Below are 20,592 nucleotides of genomic sequence, written 5' to 3'. Positions count from 1 at the left end.
CTATAACTGCAACCAACAATCCCCATAACACTTATTTTAAACCTACTCACTAAACAAGCAATCAAAACGTGTGTGTGTGTGTGTGTGTGTGTGTGTGTGTGTGTGTGTGTGTGTGAGCACAGAGGGGGGTGAGAGAGAGAGAGGGGGGAGACGAGGGGGGTGCAGGGAAGTAACGGCGGTGCGATTGCGCGCAACAACAAGCGGAGTGCCGGTTATCACACTAGGGGGCGAGCGAGAGCAGCGGGGCGGAAGTGAGACCGTTAAATCAAACCACCGAGGAAGACGGGAACGTTAAACAGTGTAATACGACTACTGGACGCGAGGGGCGAGCGAGAGCGAAATGCAGGAAGTGTTCCACGTATTAAAGCAGGGGGGTCCAAACTTTTTTCACTGAGGGCCACAGACAGAAAAATATGCAAAAGGTTGAGCCGCTCACTAAAGTTAAGGTATATCACCTCTAGTGTATTAACAGTAATACAAATCATTCAATCAAATGTAGGTAAATGATGCTTGATAATTTATTATACTGACAGAAAAAACTGCATACATCACATGTCTCCATTAATGGGTTTTCATTTTTTTTACAAAAAGGGTTGGCAGCTCATCCTCAGATTGCTTCTTCGTCAGGATGGGGACCCCCTTCACAGCCCTGTATAAAGAGGGAAGGCTTTATTTAACGTACTTATGCAAATCATTTATCAGCTAACGTGTTTTAGAAAATGTTATCAACTTTAATTGACTGCATTTATTAAGTAATTGGGCTTTTGAACACATGAATACTGTGTAATATATTTGAACTCGCCTACAATGGGAACAGTGTTGCACTTAATGGGAGCAGTGATGCTGCTCTGGACTGAAGGACGACTGGCAGGTCACGAGTAAGTTTGCTGGTTGAGATGTGAAGGACATCACAGAGATGGCTGTCGCTCATTTAGGTTCTCAATCTGCTTTTGTTCAGAGTTCACAGAGAAAATGTTTGCTCGCATATGTATGTTGTGCCAAACAGACTGGTCATTCTTTTTGCGTGGCGTCGCATCAGAGGAAACTTGGCCTTTTCCAAGCTCCGGTAGAAGTCGGGTAGGGAGAGGAGCTGCATCTCGATGAGTTCTAATTGCAGACTCTCTTCCACTTCTTCTGCATCCAGCAGGAAGGGAGTTGAGAACAGCTTGATTTCTTTCTCAATGACAGAAACATCTTGGAAGCGCTGATTGAATTGTGTCATAAGAGTTGTGATCACAGAAACATATTTCCCCTTTTTAGCAGAGAGGTCGGCCTTTGGATGAGCACGTTTGATTTCGGACAGCGTAGGGAAGTGCGCAAGGTTGAAGTTGCGTAGTTGTGTCTCAAAAAGACGAAGCTTCGCACAGAAAGTTGTGGTACAAGCTGGTCTTTGCCTTGTAGGCTCTTGTTCAGTGAGTTCAGATGACCAGTAAGATCAACTAGAAAGGCAATAAGGGAATAAAACCGCTTCAGCACGGAGCCGCGACTAAGCTAGCGCACGTCACAATGATAGAGTACGTCCCCGTATTCAGCATCGACATCAGATAGGAAAGCTTAGTTCTCTGTGGTAGAGCCCTCGTGCTCGAATTATGTTGACAGTTTTCACAACTGTGGTCATCACATCGCCAAGCTGGACTGTCTTGGCACAGAGCGCTTCTTGGTGGATGATACAGTGCAATTTTACCGCCTCGCCTCCACTCTCTGGCACCTTGGCGCACACCATAGATGCCATTCCTTTGCGCTCGCCTGTCATAGCGGGAGCCCCGTCCGTTGCAACTCCACACAGCTCGTCCCATTTAAGTTCCATCTTGTCAATTGCACCTGACGCGGCTTCAAAAATGTCCTCACCCGTTGTTGTGCCCTTTAGACTCCGAAGATCAAGCAGATCCTCCGTGATGCAAAAGTTATCGTCAACTCCCCGCAAAGAAAGGAACAGTTGTGCGGCGTCTGTTGCATCTTTCATCACATGCAATGGAGTAAAAGTCAAAAGCACAAGCTTTATGTGACACTTGGTTCTGTATGTTAGCTGACAAGTCTTCCATTCAACGCACAATTGTGTTTGTGGACATGCTCATGTTGTTGAATTCCTGCATCTTTTCCGGGCACATTATTCCAGCGACTTTAATGAGGCACTGTTTAACCAAGTCACCGTCTGAGAAAGCTTTATGAGTTGAGCTACCTCATAGCTAGCTATTGTAGCGTTTTCTTGTGTGTTGTTAGCAGGGTAAAAGTACTGTTGTTGAGCCTGCAGGTTAGCTGCCATGTGCTGGACTTTGTCCTCTCGCTCAGCAGCAGTGTAGGACGTGAAGGTCGGATGCTTGGTTTCGTAGTGTCGTCGTACATTGGACTCTTTCATCACTGCAACCGTTTCATTGCAAATCAAACAGACACACTTCTCCTTAACTTCTTTGAAGAAATATTCATTTTCCCACCGTGTTTGAAATGTTCTGCATTCACTTGCTATCTTGCGTTTCTTTGCTTCTGCCATTTTGTCGTCGCGGAAATTTTTTATCTAAACATTTTTTTTTATGGAAAAGCTGCATTAGGACTGCAGCTAGTGAGTAGCTCCACCTACTGGTCAAACTAAGAACTACAATACAGTCAAGGGCAAGTTTCATGTGTGGGCCACATTCCATTCTATTTCTATGATTTGCTGCGAGCCAATAAAAAATGGATCCCGGGCCGCAGTTGGCCCGCGGGCCGTACTTTGGACACCCCTGTATTAAAGCAACGAGGAAGACTACAGTCGCACTGCTATGGCAACGCCATCTGTTGCTAGGGACTATGGCTTGGACGAAGGAGGGGGGGGGATACTTAGACGCGGCGCGAGGAGATTCTGTCCCGCGACCAGCGGAACGTAGATCAGCAACGTGAATCAGGATGGTCGGATCCATGTGTGTGCAGTTACAGAACCAACGATGTGGCTGGCGATACGAAATGAAACCACAGGCAAACGGATCTCACGGCGGAGACCCGGGAAAAGAAAAGAAAATAAGGAACTATTCTGACCATGAAATCATTCAACAGCGTAACACAGTCGGCGCTTTCACTCTCTTACAGCAAACCTATCACAGCATCAGATCAACAGGGGACATTACGACATTTGCAGGTACACATTCAAACATAAATCAAAGGTGGCGGATTCGTTGATCCGGACTCTATCGTACCACGTTATGACTGAACAAATCAAATAAACATCAAGTTCATATCAACACGCTAAATTAGTTTGCCCAGAAAACCAGTGTTACTGTTTGATGGGCGTTGGTCATCAGCTTCCAGCTGACAGAGGACAGTTGAGCTCCGCGTAGGGAAACTCAGTGGATGAAGGCGATTTCGGCCGTGGGGTCCGAACTTCTCGTTGGGAAAAGAGGCGGCGGGGGGTCAGAGAGCAGCTGTCTCTCCGCTCCTCTGGAGTCAACAGGAATGAAATCAAAAGGGAAAAGGAAGCGGGACGTAGTGGAGCGCGAGTCTTGAGTTCGTCCAGCGAGATTAAGACTGAAACTTGGGAATTGGAGGGAAAGAAAAGAAACCAAACAACGTTGTGTTGTCTCGATCTGTCACTAACGGGAAGTCAGGCGAAAGAGATCGATCCTTTGGCGCAATCTCTTCTTATGAACTTGAGGTCCATAAATAAATGTCACTGTCCTCGGCCAATGGGAGCGCTCGGTGTTCTTTGGTACGTCCTCTTTTTATGGCCAAGGGGGTCTGGAGAGCTGCAGGGGTCCTGTTATCAGCCCCTGGCATCAGGCCACGGGGGACCCCTATATGTTTGTGTTCTTCCTTTGTCCTCAGTGAAGAAACACGTGGTGAGGTTCATTAGCAGGGTGGAGGCCCAACAGAAGTATGAACATTTAGCATCCAGACACCCGATTGGTTTTCTCCGCCATGCGCCTGCAGATCAGAGCGACGGCGGGTGTGAAAAGTGGTCGGTGGAAGGATCCTTTGTCAGAAGCCACAAGCCGATCTCAGTTGGTATTTAGCGACATGGACCCTCCTCCTCCTCCTCATGCAGATTCCATGTAACGTTACATGAGGACCTTCATGACCATGAGTTTGTTGTTTTCTACCTTTATGGAGAATCTGCCACAACACAGCGACTTGCAAGTAGCGCAGCGCCTTAAATAAAGTCACGTGTGTCTTTATGCGGCTTTAGAAATGAACACAAAGGGATTCTGTATTTGCTCATAAAGTCTGAAAAACGGCTTATTTGGCCGATGTTTTGATAAGCGACCGAAGCCAGTTCAGTGTTTCCATCATTATAACAGGGGTGCCCCCCCATGAAGTAGTACAACGGGGAGACACTGCAGTCCACCTGATCAATGGGACAACGTGGACGTCCTCCGACTCGCCTCATTCAGCCTCACTGGAAAATGGCTTCTGCTTTTATGTGTTACAGTTGTGTGATAAAGTGTTTGCTGCCTTCCTGATTCCTCATTTCTTTTATGTTCAGGCATGAAAATCCCTCACCTTTTTTTGAGGGGGGGGGGTATGGCAGCAAATCACTGCCAAAATTCCAGAGCGCAAATCAGGTTGATGCGTAAATCAAACATCCGCGAGCAAACAAACAAATAAATAAATAAATATCTCTGGTGAGACGGACTTTTGAACGTGACCTTCGTTGCTCGCGAGGAGAATCTCTGCTCGCGCTCGAAGGAGTTTTCTACGCGCTCGCTGTTGTTCTTTCTGACAGTAAGGGGGCGGAGCCAGTCACATGGTCTCTACACCTGATTGGTTACAAACCCCGTCTTTGGATTGGCTGGAGTGATGCATTCACACAACTATAGAAGCCCATTTCCGCACTGAAGAAAGGGGATAGAAAGTCTAAATTATGAGATAAAACGTTGTGAAAACACAAACGCCACCTTTATGTAACCGTAGTGGAGCGTAGATGACAACCAGCTACAAGCATCATTTACCATCATTACCGGCACATTAAGACCGATGCGTCCAGCTGAAGACATTCAGTCACTTGAATATCCAGAAGAATATGGAAGAGATTCCACTGACAAGTGCTACAGGCGGAATATGTGGGGGGGCGGTTACAGGCCAGTGACTTTCTATTCAGAATGTTGGTCCCTGGGACAAAACCAGCTGAAAACCCCTAGAGGGGAAACATCCGTCTCACCTTTTTCACCCGTGACCCGTTTTCATGCCTGCATGTCACACTTAAATGTTTCAGATCATCAAACTAATGTAAATATTAGACACAGATAACGCAAGTAAACACAAAATGCAGTTTTTATCATTAAGGGGAGAAAAGAATCCAAACCTAAATGGCCCTGTGTGAAAAAGTGATGAAAACATAAATGAAGTGAGGTTCATCACATCTTTGGAAAGCCCAGTTCCATTTCTCCAGCCACAGCCGTTCTCAATCTAGAAATCACTTAAATAGGAGCTGCCTGACAAAGTGAAGTAGACCACAAGATCCTCACAAGCGAGACATCAGGCTGCGATCCAAAGACATTCAGGAACAAATGAGGAACAAAGTCATTGAGATCCATCAGTGTGGAAAAGGTGACAAAGCCATTTGTAAAGTTTTGGGACTCCAGCGAACCACAGGGAGAGACATTGTCCACAAATGGGGACAACATGGAAACATGCACATTGTGTGAATACTGAATGGTCTGTATCTGCTTTATCTTTATGAAACAGTTTAATGTGAATGTTCCTTTGCACACGTCCCATGAAGCTTGATCTGTAGCATGACGTCATTTCTCCCGTTTGAATTCACATCTGGTGAAAGTACAGTGACAGGTCCATTTCTTATTTGTTATCCATTCATCTTCTTCATGAATATATTCCAGCACCTCGTCGCTGTGTGACGCCTGACTGACAGTCTGTGGTCGTCTGTAAGTAGTGGTAGAAGAAGAGGTGCTCCATGTGGACATGAAGGACAAAGCTGTGTGTGAGAGTGATGTAATGTCCATGTCTCCATGCTGCTCTGACCCCCCTCCTCCTTTCAGGGTGGAGCCTGATGGAGTCCGATGGTTGAGACCAGGTCTGAGGAAGTGTAAGTGTGCTTTGATTCATGAAGATTCAACCATCTTCACACTGTGACATCACTCATTCACCTCTGTGACGTCATCATCAACGTGTCAGTAGATGAACACATGATTAATAACTGCAGCTGTATTGTGTCTTGTTCTCTCATCAGATTCCTGTCAACTCACAATCGACACAAACACAGTAAACAAATACCTCAAACTGTCTGTCAACAACAGGAAGGTGACACGTGTGATGGAGGATCAGTCACATCCTGATCATCCAGACAGATTTGACATCTGGCTTCAGCTGCTGTGTAGAACTGGTCTGACTGGTCGCTGTTACTGGGAGGTCGAGTGGAGAGGAGGAGTTGATGTATCAGTGAGTTACAGAGGAATCAGGAGGAAAGGAAACAGTTTAGACTGTGTGTTTGGATACAATGATCAGTCCTGGAGTCTGAGATGCTCTTATGGAGGTTACTCTGTCCGTCACAATGAGACAGAAACACCCTCCTCCTCCTCCTCCTCCTCCTCCTCCTCCTCCTCCTCCTCTCATAGAGTAGCAGTGTATGTGGACTGTCCTGCTGGCTCTCTGTCCTTCTACAGAGTCTCCTCTGACACACTGATCCACCTCCACACCTTCAGCACCACATTCACTGAACCTCTTTATCCTGGGTTCAGTTTATGGTCTCCTGGTTCCTCAGTGTCTCTGTGTCCTCTTCAGGAGGGAGAGTCTCCTCCTGGTGGAGAACCTTCCTCTCTGCTCACCACATAGTTCAGTCTGTACAGCTGATGGTGGTTCATGTGGGTGTAGATGCAGGTGGAGCAGGTGAGGGGTACCTGAGCTGGTCTGGACTCTGGGGGGTCCACAGCTCTCTGGGACTCAGATGGAAGTGTGAAAGAGCTCAGCTTAATGCTGCTGTGCTCCTTCAATCAATAGATGATCATTTAGATATTGGCTCCTAATTAGGCTTTAATCTTCATCTTTATGTGTTCAAGAAGACATTTTATAAGACGCTCTTTCATCTGTCCCCCCATATGAGACAAATGTGTCCTTATGTGTGTGTGCGCTTCATCAGCAATAATAAAAACAAGGTGAAGAAGGAAAATATGAATGTGTAATTCTTTTTGAGCCCATTTTAACTTCAAATCTTTCTAAATCTGTTGAGTGAAATCAAATCTAATTTCACATAATCAGGTTTGTTTTGAACAAGAAGCTTTTTAATGGTTCAGCAAACCTCTCAAGGAAATATTGAATATGCGTTACTTGTGTTTTTATTCCCTATAATGTCATTTACAACATTTACTCCATGTGTTACTTTAACAGAAATAGAATTGTTTGGCTCTAATGTTAATAAATGACTTTTATTGGAAACAACTGTACATGTTTAAACAGGCCATCAAATAAAGATGATTTCAACACGCTGTATTATTTCTTTTGACATGAAATACTCTGATCCTTTTTAAAGATGCTGTACTATTGACTTTTGTACTATTTCCTCCATAATATCTGTATTTATTCTACAGCCCTGTTGCTGTGTCAATAGCACAGAGGAAACATTGGTGGTGCAGCATGTTGAAGAAGGAAGTGAGTAAATAAAGAAATGAGTAATGAATAAGTTGCTTTATTAACCTTATTAACCTTCACGCAGAGCCGTCTCACAACAACACAAACTACTGAGCTCGCTACTTCAGGTGCAACTTGAAGCTTTCATTCTGCACCAAATATCACACTTAAGTCACCAACAAAAACACACAAAGCACAAGCACACATTTGATAACAGGGTGGAGTTTATCTCCTCACAAAGTGGAGTATTGAAAGTGTGTGTTGGACAGAAATATATATATAAATAAAAGTGATCAAATCTGCTGGGTGTAAAATATACATACAGCAACATGAATTAGCAGTTTTGGTGCCTTAGAACGTTGTGTCAATGCAATGAGCTTCATGGCCTCTTAACCTCTTGTGAGTGCTTATGAGTGACTACAGCTGGTGACTCTGAGGCATTTAAATAGAGCTCATTGGATACAAACGCCCACAAACGCTACAATGGGAAAGTCAAAGGAGCTCAGCATGGATCTGACAAAGCGAATCATCGACTTGAACAAGTCTGGAAAGTGACTTGGAGCCATTTCAAAGCAGCTGCAGGTCCCAAGAGCAACAGTGCAAACAGTAGTTTGTAAGTATAAAGTGCACGACGCTGTTTTGTCACCATCAGGAAGAAAACACAAGCTATCACCTGCTGCTGAGAGAACATTGGTCAGGAGGGGGAAGAGTCAACAGAGAACCACCAAAATGCAGATCTGCCAAGAAGTAGAAGCTGCTGGAACACAGTGTCCATGTCCACAGTCGTGTTTGGCATCTCCATGGACTGAGAGGCTGCCGTGCAGGAAGGAAGCTCTTGCTCCAAAAGCTGCTTGCTGCTGATCACGTGGACCAAGATGAGACCTTCTGGAGGAAAGTTCTGTGGTAAGACGTAACCAAAAAATGAATGAACTGAAAAATGAATTCAAATCAAAGTGAGGTGCAATCATAGCAATATATGCCATGCCTTTTTAACTATGTTTTTATATCTCATTTTTAGCTGCTTCCAGGTCCTTTTCCCCCTGTTGGATTGCACTTAAATGAAAATCAGATTTCATTCCTACTTATATTCATAACTATAGGCTGCGACGATCTTACGGTTAAATGTTATGTCAATGGAACAGTACATTCAAACTTACGCGTTGACTCGGGCAGCAATTTTTCCCCACGCAGTCTCTCTCTCCTTCGCTGCTGCAGCTGTGAAATACATGCTCATGCTCACCGTAGGCCTGCAGAAGGACCTCCAACTCCATCGCAGTGAAATAGCTTTTATTTACTGTTGTCATGGTGACTCGTGGTGACTCGTGCTATCGGGGCTCCATTGATGATGGCTTTTTATAATCGCCATGCACGCACTTAACTCAAGGTGAACATTCAAGGAGTCCATTGAACTAACACAGGTCAGCTGTTCTGGAAGCGGATACTCCGAGTAAGTCAACTCGGAGTTCAGGGATAGACTCAGAGTTTGTTGAACCTCCTTTCTGGAATACCCCCCATGTCTACCGCCAAGCACGGTGGTGGTAGTATTATGCTGCCAATGGATCTGGTGCTGGTGGATGTGAACAATGCTGAAGAAACAAGTCCATGTCAGAGAGCCTTCACATTTAACTGAACAGCACCAATTCTGTTGTCCAGAGGAGCGGTCAAAGATTCAACGAGAAGCTTGTGGACGGCCACCAAAAGCGCCTAATAGAAGTGAAAATGGCCAAAGGACAAATATTATCACTGCTGTATGTATATTTATGACCCAGCGGATTCTGTCATGTTCTCTGTTAACCCATAATTAAGTCCTAAAAGAACCAAACCTCATGAATGTTTTTGTGACAGAGTGATTGGAACAGATTCTTCTATCAGAGGAAAATCAGACTTGTAGGAATAAGGGGAAACTCAAGGAGAGCCATGACATCATGTTCTTTATAAGTGTATGTAAACGTTTGACCACAGCTGTAGTGGGTAGATATGTGTGTTTAGCTCTACAGGCTTCATGCTGTCCTGATATCCACATGTGAGGCCGTTGATGAGCGTAGCTGATTTCCTGTCACGCCACCTCATCACTGGCTCTGTCACAGGCACTTTGCTGGAGGCCCACTGGCACAGTTCTTGTTATCATCTCCTATTCTACATTCTCTCTCTACATCATAAATCACATCAAAGTTTTTAAATACAATTAGCAGAGCCAGCTGTTTTCTGACACATTGTGTACAACTACAGGATCTTTACAGTAAACTGATGGAGATCAGATGTAAACATTTGATTATCATATAACCACAAAATACTCAATGTTAACATTGTAATGAGTTATTTAGACAAGATGATTTCAGACAATATCAGGAGAGAAGATTCAGCAGTGACACAAAATGAGAATATTACTGAACAGGAAAAACAATAGGAAAGCCTACTATATACAGAATAATATGTACAGTATTATACGTTAATTTCATCAATGTACATTTAAATAATAAAACCAAACACTGCATGAAAAGTGGGATTTTCTGCAGTATGCGGCACTGTAAATTGTCGTGGAATTTCAGGTTTGCGGCAATTTGCGGGCAACGCCGAAAACTGCCGTAAATTGTCAGAAATTGACGTGGGCCTCCTTTGGCAGTTGTGCCCCCATGACCCCCCTCCTCCTAATTCTAGGGGAGGCTTTGACATGTAAATAAATGCTGTGAGCTATACAAATGCAAATCAGGCTCGCAGAGGGAGTTTTAGCCCAGTTGACATTTTTTTTTAAAAGGTAAGAAAATCGCTGGTACAAATAGATCAGGCTCAGTAGCCTAATTATAGACTCTTACATTTTGGCTTGAATTGATTTATTTAATTCAAATATGCTAGATTACTGTGTACGCCATTAGCAATGGCAAATGTTATGTAAAAAAGATACACAAAATAACTTCTTTAAAAGATTTTTAATCAAGATAAAATGTAATTCCATGCAAACAACATTTGAATCAGCATGTGGGGTCTGCAGAGATCAGTCTCCTAGAGCTCAACTACAGTGCATAGTGGCAGGACTACAGTGACCTTTTCTTTGGTCTTACTTAAATGCACAGAGGATGTATTAACCACACATCTTGTAGCAATGCGCTCAACTGGCAGAAATGATGCTGGTGTAGCAGTAGGAGTAGACTCCTAATCACCGGATGCCCGCGGGACCGATCAGAGCGCAGGGACCGGTATAAACAAACCACAGTAGTCTCCTCCCTCCTATCGCCCTCTTGGCCAGGTGACGGAACTGTGTCAGTCTTCCGCGTCATTCACCCTGCATGGTTGTTCGGCGCTGCTACAGATCCCCGGCTGTCGGAGCCGCGTAGCTCCCTAACACAGAGCGACCGCCACGAAGCTTGCCGAGCAGCGTGATCGCCCGAGCTGTCTCCTTCACGGTGACGACAGTAACTTGTTCAATTGGGACTGGGCGGTCGTACCGGTGGATCTTGGCCACCGTTAGCAGTCCAACTAGCTGCTGTTTTGCCTTCTACCTCGGTTTGCGTACATGTGTTTTTTTGGACTGCGTTGCCTCAATTGTTTTGGGCCGGACCGCCTACACCGTTTGGCTCGGACGGCTTTACCCGGATGAAGAATTTTAGCGTGACGTTCGATCTTCCCCTTGACTTATTGGGACGACGGAGTTATCTTGTTCCCTTTATTGTTTAGTTTGTTCTGTATTTTTTGTTTCTTTATAATGTAATGGGAAAATGATATGTGACCCTTTTAAATGCTTCATTTGTATAACCAGTTTATTAGTTGCAAGTGCTTAGGTCACAAAGGCCCTGACATAAAAACTGATGTCTCCCTCTTGGATTAGATGTTTCCAGCGTCATAGCTGTAGAGATTGAACAAAGTGTTTGTTATGTCTATGACCACCTTTGTTTAAGCATGTTGGGAGAGCAAGGATACGGTCAAAGAACTGACGTGTCTCACATGGACGAGGTGTTCCCAGTACCCTGGCTGTAGAGACTCAACAAGATGGTTAACGGTCTCTGTTGACGCCACCGATATCTAAGTTTAGGTATAAGAACTGCCTCGATGTGTTGAGAGGAAAAAAAGGAGGTTCTTGACAGTCTACTGACCACGTAGCTGTTGTGACCCTTTTTCCCTTGCAAGGAAATAAACGGAGAAAAGACATACTTGACTCAGAGCCTTTGATTCTTACTTAACGATTGTCTGTGCAAAATCTTCCACCACAATTTGGTGTCAGAAGTGGGATCGTTTGAAGCTCCGTCGGGACTCCGAGGACGTCCGGGAAGTGGCCACTTCAGGATCCACCAAACGTGATTCTGCCCTATACCTCATCACACTCAGAGAGAGGGGACCGGCGACCAAAAGAGACCTGATTGGCTTCAACACGATCCGATGAGGAAGATTTTCACACGAATCGGGTAAGAAGTTGATATTCTGATTTTCAAACGGGGCTTTCTGAATTATAACGGGTGGTAACAGATTACAAAGAAGGGTATTTAGTACTTTGGGATTTTAAAAAAATGATTTTTTCTCTCTTCTTAGAAAATCCAAATTTCGGTTATTTGATTGGGCTTCTAATGATGATAACTTGTCTTTTTATCCGGTTATTTGAAAAATGTGTATAAAATTATAAGAGTAATTGTACAGTATTTCCGGTTCATCAGCATCCAACTTTTTACTGAGGAAGACAGGGAGCAATGTGCGCATTTACGATTGTATTCAGACTAACTATCTGAAAATCGCATAATTGTGACCCTTGACCAAGGGGGAAGACAGGGAGCAATTTGCGTATTACGATTGTATTCAGACTAACACTCTGAAAACGCATAATTGTGACCCTTGACCAAAGGGGAAGACAGGGGCAATTGACAATTGTGACCCTTGACCGAAGGGGAAGACAGGAGGGATTTTGGGAGTTCACTGAAATCGCAAAATCCCAGCCCTTGACCTAACAGGAAGACAGGAACAATATCGGGATTTTCGGACAGTAATCTGAAAACAGATATTTGCGCCCTTGACCTATATTTATTAACCAATAGTTCTGGTTGGGTTTTAACTTGTATTTTTCCTACGTAAAAGAAAATCAAGACTTATAGTGACGACTATATTTTAAGGAATAAAAAGTATACTTCACCACGCCTGAAAGATGGGTGGTGTACACGGTAAAGGTAAAAAGGAAATGGGTTCTCCGGAGGGACCCATTGTGGATCTGATGAGAAGGAAATATGGACATCAATCTCTAGAGTTTTTGCCCGAGTGGTCAAAAGATTTTGGGTTCCCTGCAAATGGTTCTTTCAGTAGAATAAAACTGAACATGTTACGAACAGGCTTAGAGGGAAAAGAGAAGGGTATAAAAACTCAGAGGGTGATAAAAGGCAAAGACTTGGAGGACATTGAGAAACAAAGTAAATGGTTAAAATGGTGGAAGGATGAATGTGAATGTAGAGAAAGGAAACAAATGGCTAACGAATTGACATGCGCAAAAACCACATCGGTTGAAAAACCAGATCCAAATGTTATTGAACAAAATGACCGATGTGCTTCTTCTCCCTTGTATCCGAGTCTCACAGGGGCTGGCGGCCCTCTCCTCAACACATGCCCACCACCGTACCCTGCTTCACCTGCGAACCAGCAACCTTCGTCTGCAGGAGCACATATCAAAGTTCACTACACCCGGCAGAGGGAGGAAAAGGAAGCGGCAGTGAAAGCAGCACAGGAACGACTCCTCGGCGAAGAGGAGGAAAAGAGACAGGCTGCTCTCCCCACTCGCTCTCCAGGAGCAACCGGAGGGGACACTTCTGCCATCAACAAACTGATTGCAGAGCAACCATCTACATCAGATGTTTTTTCCCCCTCCTTCGACCCAGAGGGAGTTCCCCCGGATGCAAAATCTGTGCTCCAAACCCCAATGATTCAAGTACCAGGACACTCAGGTCCCATACTTGTTTTACGGCCTTGGACTGATACGGACATTAGAGCTGCAATGGCTCATCTCCCGCCGATACAGCACTCGGGAAGACTGTTTGCTGAAGCATTCATGGACTTCTGTAAGCAATTCCTGCCCAACTTTGCTGAAATTCGACGTGTTCTAATGAGTCACGTGGGTCCGACTCACTACCAGAAGCTCAACCAGCTGGTTGCAGGAGACACCAGTGCGGCAGACGTTGAATGGAGTTCAAATCAAAATAAGCCGTACAGAGACGCACTCACGGCTTTGAACGACGGCATAAAGACTTTGTTCCCTGACAAAGTGGATATGACTCCCATCAACAATACCAAGCAGGCAGCGGGGACATTGGCACAGAGAATGTCCACAAAATGCACCTCGTAGAGGATGGGGGCGTGGACTGGCCAGACGAGGAAGGGGTGGCAACGCACAATCCGATTGACGTGAGGCGGAGGGGGAGGAGGCTGCATGTGAGGGGGAGACGGCAACCACGCTGAGGCCTCACATGATAAGGGAAGTAAAACACACACACACCGCAGCCTGCAATGAAGAAACGCTTTCTGCACTAACTCCCTGCACGCACACTCACACTCACACACACACACTGGAGCAACAACAAGCTCTCGTGGACATCACAGAGTAATTGAGAACACAACAAAAGCTTTCACTTAAACACACATACGCAAAGTTTTCAGGAAAATCATTTGAAAATATGCCCACCACTATGGTGAAAATTCAAGGGAAACTTTTATCGTTTTTGGTTGATTCGGGGGCTACACATTCTGTAATACAACAAAAGTATTTTCCAGGTCAGAAACTTAGTGGAAAACAGGTTTTCTCACAAGGAGCTTCAGGGATGACTATTGTAGAGAGATTTACGGCACCTATGACCAGTACACACACTGACTCAACTGACCCTGAACCAGACATCACAGTAAAACATTCCTTTTTGCTGTCCTCTTGCTGTCCCATTAATCTAATGGGCAGAGACCTCATGTGTTCTTTCGGCATTAGCCTCATCTCCACTCCTACAGGGTTGCAAGTGGTGAGATGCAGAGCCATTGACCAGATGGCAAAGACAGTTATATGTGATCCAATGTTTGTGTACCAGTGGTGGCTTCCGGTTGACTCACAATCAGAAGTGTCCCACCTGGCAGCATCACGCGTCCAGCCTGAGGCAGAGTGCATGGATGCTTCATATCTCCACTGCACAGCTCATGTGTCACATGGGCCAGATAAGCAATATGATGCATTATTTCTACAGGATCTGAATGATCAAATTGCATGTATGACATTGTTTTGGTCCACACTTAAATGTGCTGTTTCCGTTTCTCTCACCCCCTCTCAGCAGCACCTCTTTAATGTGGACTCTTCTTTCCCACACATCTCCTTGTCTAAAGCAGCAACAGACCAATGGAGAGATTTGGGACCCTTTGTCGCAGCGTGCGAGGCATTGACAGATTGGGAGGCTACACCAGATCCACTTGTGATGCGCTCTCCGTCGACAGGCTTCTTTAAACAGCCATTCGCATTTTGCACACCTGCTCTCAGATCTGTTTATGTCATAGATGAAAATAACATATTTTCTGACACACACACTGATACATTTTTGACTAATGTCTCCTCTATTTCTCCTGCCCTCAGTTCTGTCCCAGACACCTTGTGGGCAGCGCATAAATATGACGTGGGACTCATCAAAAAATGTCAACCTGTGGTCATCACTCCTCGATCAGACTTCCGTCCCCACAAACATCAATACCCACTGCGCCAAGAGGCCATTGACGGTATAACACCGGTGTTCAACTCCCTCTTAAAGGCCGGAGTCATTGTTCCATGTCCTGACTCGCCGGTAAGAACACCTATTTTTCCAGTTAAAAAGATCAGAGATGCAGGCAAACCAACTGAGTGGCGCTTCGTGCAGGACCTAAAAGCCGTTAATGCAGCCGTCCACGCACGAGCCCCAAATGTTCCCAACCCGTACACCATTATGGCACAGGTTCCACCTGATGCTCGATGGTTTTCCGTGGTTGACCTCTCAAATGCTTTTTTCAGTGTCCCTGTGGACATTGACAGTCAGTTTTGGTTTGCGTTTAATTTCAATGGCAAGCCTTACACTTTCACACGCTTGTGTCAGGGCTACACAGAATCACCTACGATCTACAACGAGGCACTCAGGGAAAGTTTGGAGAGCCTCACTTTGTCTCCAGGAACAGCTCTTTTGCAGTATGTTGATGACTGTTTAATTGCAGCTCCAACACAAAAGCAGTGTGAACAGGACACACTCAAATTGCTTCAACACTTAGCAGCGGAAGGACACAAGGCCAGCCTATCCAAACTACAGTTTGTTTCACAAAACGTTCATTTCCTAGGCCATAACATTTCCGGTGAAGGGAAGACACTATCACCAAAACGCATCGCCTCAATTGTAACACTTCCAAAACCACAAACCAAGAAACAGATGATGTCATTTTTGGGAATGTGTTCCTACTGTAGGTCATTTATTCCAAATTACTCCCAACTCGAGCAACCTCTGTCCTCATTGATACATGGGAAAAATCTCAGCGCGCATGATAAAATTCAGTGGCTCCCTGCAGCCTCTCAAGCTTTCACGGACATGAAATGCGCGTTACAAGTTCTTCCGACTTTGGGTCTTCCTGATCCTCACAAACCGTTCACACAAACCGTTGACGAACGTTCTGGATGTATGACATCAGTGCTCCTACAATCCCATGGCGATAAACTACGACCGGTAGCTTATTTCTCCGCAAAACTCGATCCCGTAGCAGCAGGCTTACCACAGTGCCTTCGAGCTGTGGCAGCTGCTGAAAAGGCTCTTACAGCCTCTCGTGACATTGTAGGCTATGCTACGCTAACATTATTGGTTCCACATTCGGTTTCACTGATTCTTCTCGAACAGAAGTCGTCTCATTTATCTGCAGCGCGTTACCTTCGATATCACACATGTCTCCTAGACATGCCGAATGTTACAGTAAAACGCTGCAATGTCCTCAATCCTGCATCTCTTCTCCCCACTCCGGAGGATGGAGAGGAGCATAATTGTTTGGCTGAGCTGGAAGCTCAGTGCACACCTCGACCAGACCTCGCAGATACACCTCTGCTCAACAGTGACATGGTAATGTATGTTGACGGATCTGCTACACGGGATCCCCTGACTGGTTCTAATCTTGTGGGTTTCTCTGTTGTTTCAGACTCAGCTGTTCTGTGTTCCGGCCCTCTTCCATGTCACCTCTCAGCCCAAGCAGCAGAATTAATCGCACTAACAGAAGCTTGTAAACTAGCTAAGGATAAAACGACAACCATTCACACTGATTCCAGATACGCTTTTGGCGTGGTTCATGATTTCGGCGCGCTGTGGAGACACAGAAATTTTCTCAAATCGGATGGCAAACCAGTGTTACACCACACTCTGATAGCAGAACTATTGGATGCCATTTTGTTGCCCACAGCTATTGCCGTTTGTAAATGTGCAGCGCACACATCCGGCACAGGCGACATCGCAAAGGGGAATGAGCGAGCAGACTTAGCTGCAAAAGCGGCTGCTAGACGTCCTCTTCCCAAACCATCACGCCCAGTTCCTGCCATGTGTTCTCTTCCCTCCTCTCTTGCAGCCGTGCAGTCCCTCTCTACTTCAGATGAGAGACGTTTTTGGTCCTCCTCAGGCTCCAAATTCATAGACGGCATCTGGTATGGTCCAAATGGTAATCCATGCTTACCTAAACATTTCTTCCCTCACTATGCGAGATTGACTCATGGGTTAGACCATGTGTCAAAAGGGGGAATGTTAAGTATCATTGGTGCAACATGGTTCACAAAAGGTTTTGCAGCTTACGCACAAAGGTTCTGCCAAGCATGCATAACAGGTGCAACTCACAATGTAGGTCGTTCAGTACAGGTGTCACATCATGCAGCACATCCACCGCCTGCAAGACCATTTGAACATGTAATGATGGATTTTGTGGAACTCTCCCCATCGGAAGGTAAGAAACACTGTCTTGTAATGGTAGACATGTGGTCCAAATGGGTTGAGGTGTTTCCCTCCAGTAAGCAGACAGCCTCCACAGTGGCTAAAGCCTTGATTTCAGAGATCATTCCCCGCTGGGGAATCCCAAGCAAAATTTCTAGCGACAATGGTTCACATTTTGTCAACCAAGCGATCACAGAATTAAGTGCATACCTGGGTATTGACTTAAAAACACACTGCGCATACCACCCATCTAGTGGGGGAGCGGTAGAGAGAGAAAATGGAACATTGAAAACAAAACTGGCCAAATGTTGCACAGACACAGGTCTACCGTGGACAAAAGCACTGCCCTTGGTTCTGATGTACATGCGGATGAGGAAACGAACACGCAGCAACCTAAACCCATTTGAAATCCTTTTCGCAGTTCCTCCCCATATAGGTGTGGAAGCTCCAGGAACACCACTCCCTTCCACCACAATGTGCGAGAATGACATGTTAACCTATTGCATTCGACTGTCTTCCACTTTGTCTGATGTAAGAAAACAGGTTGTAGCTGCACTTCCAAGAGAAGCAACGGGTCCACTACACCGACTGCAACCAGGTGACTTCGTGGTGGTAAAGGACTTCAGGAGGAAAAGTTGGAAAGCTAAACGGTGGCAGGGTCCATTCCAGATTCTCCTGGTCACCCAAACAGCGGTCAAGGTAGCTGAAAGAGCAACTTGGGTCCACGCATCCCATTGCAAGAAGGTTCCAGATCCAGTACCAGCAGTGGGCTCAGGCGACCCTACCTCCACAACAAGTGTCAATCAACCGACACCACCGATCCAGTGACCACGGACGGGCAGTTGACCGACAGACACACAGTGCATTGTGATCTGTGTTGACTGTCTACAACGCGGATGCCTCACAAGAAAGAGGGTTGGCAGACTCCACATCCCAACGTGTACCTGCGGACCAACACAAGAAGAAGAACACGGCCAGGACCCCTCCACATAGACACAGTAGTCGTTTGTGTCACTACGGTTTTTTTAGATTTTGTAATCAGCTATCTAAAGAGTGGTTCTCTCTTATCATGGAATGACTCTGACAATAACCCCAACAGTGACTCGGACTCCCTTGACGAGCTGAACACTTACGACCTCGACACGTACGCATAGTGACATAGTGACACACTGTCTGTGTGCATTCCTGGTGTTCTAAATGTTTTTGGTTTCACAGTAGCTTGCTAAAACAATGAGAAATAACATTCTCACAAAAACAGCTTTTATCCCTGCATTTATTAGTATGTAACGTAAATATGATTGATATAATGACCTTTCCACAATATTCTATATCTGTTTTGTGTGAAAGGGGAACAAGTTCTGGTACTGTGATTTAAACATGTTCTCCTTTCTTTTTTATTTCAATACTGTACACATGACATCTGGGGTGTAACGCTCAAATCCTGTGAGAAGGTTTCCAGTCTTTATCTTCTCCTAACAGATTTCTTCCTATTTTCCCATTTCGGAGGGTTTTTTTAGGGAGTTTTTGTTCTGTGGCAGGAAAAGTTTTGTGAGCGATGTCCGGATGTTCATGTTTTGTGATATTTGATGTGGTAGATATCAGATGGTAAATTTTTATAGTAGACATTCTAAATTGATTGCATAGTTTGTGATTATTATGTAATCAAAAGAGTGGAATGTAATGGGAAAATGATATGTGACCCTTTTAAATGCTTCATTTGTATAACCAGTTTATTAGTTGCAAGTGCTTAGGTCACAAAGGCCCTGACATAAAAACTGATGTCTCCCTCTTGGATTAGATGTTTCCAGCGTCATAGCTGTAGAGATTGAACAAAGTGTTTGTTATGTCTATGACCACCTTTGTTTAAGCATGTTGGGAGAGCAAGGATACGGTCAAAGAACTGACGTGTCTCACATGGACGAGGTGTTCCCAGTACCCTGGCTGTAGAGACTCAACAAGATGGTTAACGGTCTCTGTTGACGCCACCGATATCTAAGTTTAGGTATAAGAACTGCCTCGATGTGTTGAGAGGAAAAAAAGGAGGTTCTTGACAGTCTACTGACCACGTAGCTGTTGTGACCCTTTTTCCCTTGCAAGGAAATAAACGGAGAAAAGACATACTTGACTCAGAGCCTTTGATTCTTACTTAACGATTGTCTGTGCAAAATCTTCCACCACAATAACCGGGTGAGTGACCCCGGTTGTATGTACGCGTGTTTAACGTTTTGTTGTTTTTTTTATTCTTTTTCAGAGCTGAACGCCGAAGGTGGTGGTGTGGTGTCCCGGTGGTGTGGTGTCCGGGTGGTGGTGTCCCTTCGCTCGTTTGCTGTGGTCTTTCGTTTTCATTTGTTTTGCTGTGCTCACTATTTTGTTTTTGTGTTCACGGGTGTCTTCTCTTGAAATCTCCCCCGCTGCCCTCGTGTCCCCTCCACAACCACTGGTAAGCCTCAGCGTTCATTATTTTGTTTATTATTTTGACCATTATTACCCCCATTAATTCCCCTTTTGTTGTGGAAATTGTGAGAGTGTTTTAAATTGTTTTATGGATCCTCGTATTTTTAGTAATAAACTTATAACCCCTTTTTGTACATTGAACCACGTCTTTGGCATCTTTTGTGATACTTACCTGCGTGACCTTATTAGTTAGTATTCCCCGGGTGAAATTCCCAGGGTGGCGTTGCTGGTCCCTGTTCTGCCACAAGGTGGCACTGTAGTTAAATCGCCATAAATTGGCGCGATTATGTAATCTCGTGCTGCCACAAATTGGCGTTGCTGGCAGGACTTTGCAAATTTCAAAAGCCAAGACGTGTGTTCAGTTGGATTTGCTTTTTGTTTTTGTTTTTTCTGTTTATCTGCTCGTTTGTGGTCCAGTATTTCGTTTGTTTCTTTTTTGTTGTTTTCTTTGTTTTTGTGTGTGTCATAGGCAAAACAGCAGCCGGTGCCCTCTCTTCACCCCCGTCTCATAACGGTAGGATTCCCCCCCTTAAACGGTCGGGGTAAGTATGGAGCAAGAGCTGCAAGAGTTGAGGGACTTAGTCGCCCAGTTGAAGGTCGACAATGAGAGGCTTCGCCTGGAACAGGCTGCAGCCGTGGTTGGGCCTAGTACATCCCCCGTTAGCGTGCCACCTACCGC

General features: G+C 45.1%; 2 long non-coding RNA genes across 2 annotated transcripts; both read left to right on the top strand.

Moving 5' to 3' along the window:
• The first annotated feature begins 3,375 nt into the window (after nt 1–3,375).
• Nucleotides 3,376–7,403, top strand: LOC144394281 (uncharacterized). The gene is made up of 2 exons (XR_013456954.1): nt 3,376–6,010; nt 6,155–7,403. It is a non-coding gene; the product is annotated as an uncharacterized LOC144394281 (long non-coding RNA).
• Nucleotides 7,404–11,272: 3,869 nt separating this feature from the next.
• On the top strand, nt 11,273–19,584 carry LOC144394280 (uncharacterized). Its single transcript, XR_013456953.1, has 3 exons — nt 11,273–11,945; nt 13,090–17,193; nt 17,996–19,584. It is a non-coding gene; the product is annotated as an uncharacterized LOC144394280 (long non-coding RNA).
• Nucleotides 19,585–20,592: the final 1,008 nt, after the last annotated feature.

The sequence above is a fragment of the Gasterosteus aculeatus genome, unplaced genomic scaffold, assembly GCF_964276395.1.
Source record: "Gasterosteus aculeatus unplaced genomic scaffold, fGasAcu3.hap1.1 HAP1_SCAFFOLD_39, whole genome shotgun sequence".
NCBI classification, from domain to species: Eukaryota; Metazoa; Chordata; class Actinopteri; order Perciformes; family Gasterosteidae; genus Gasterosteus; species Gasterosteus aculeatus.
This window is presented reverse-complemented; position numbering and strand designations above follow the sequence as displayed.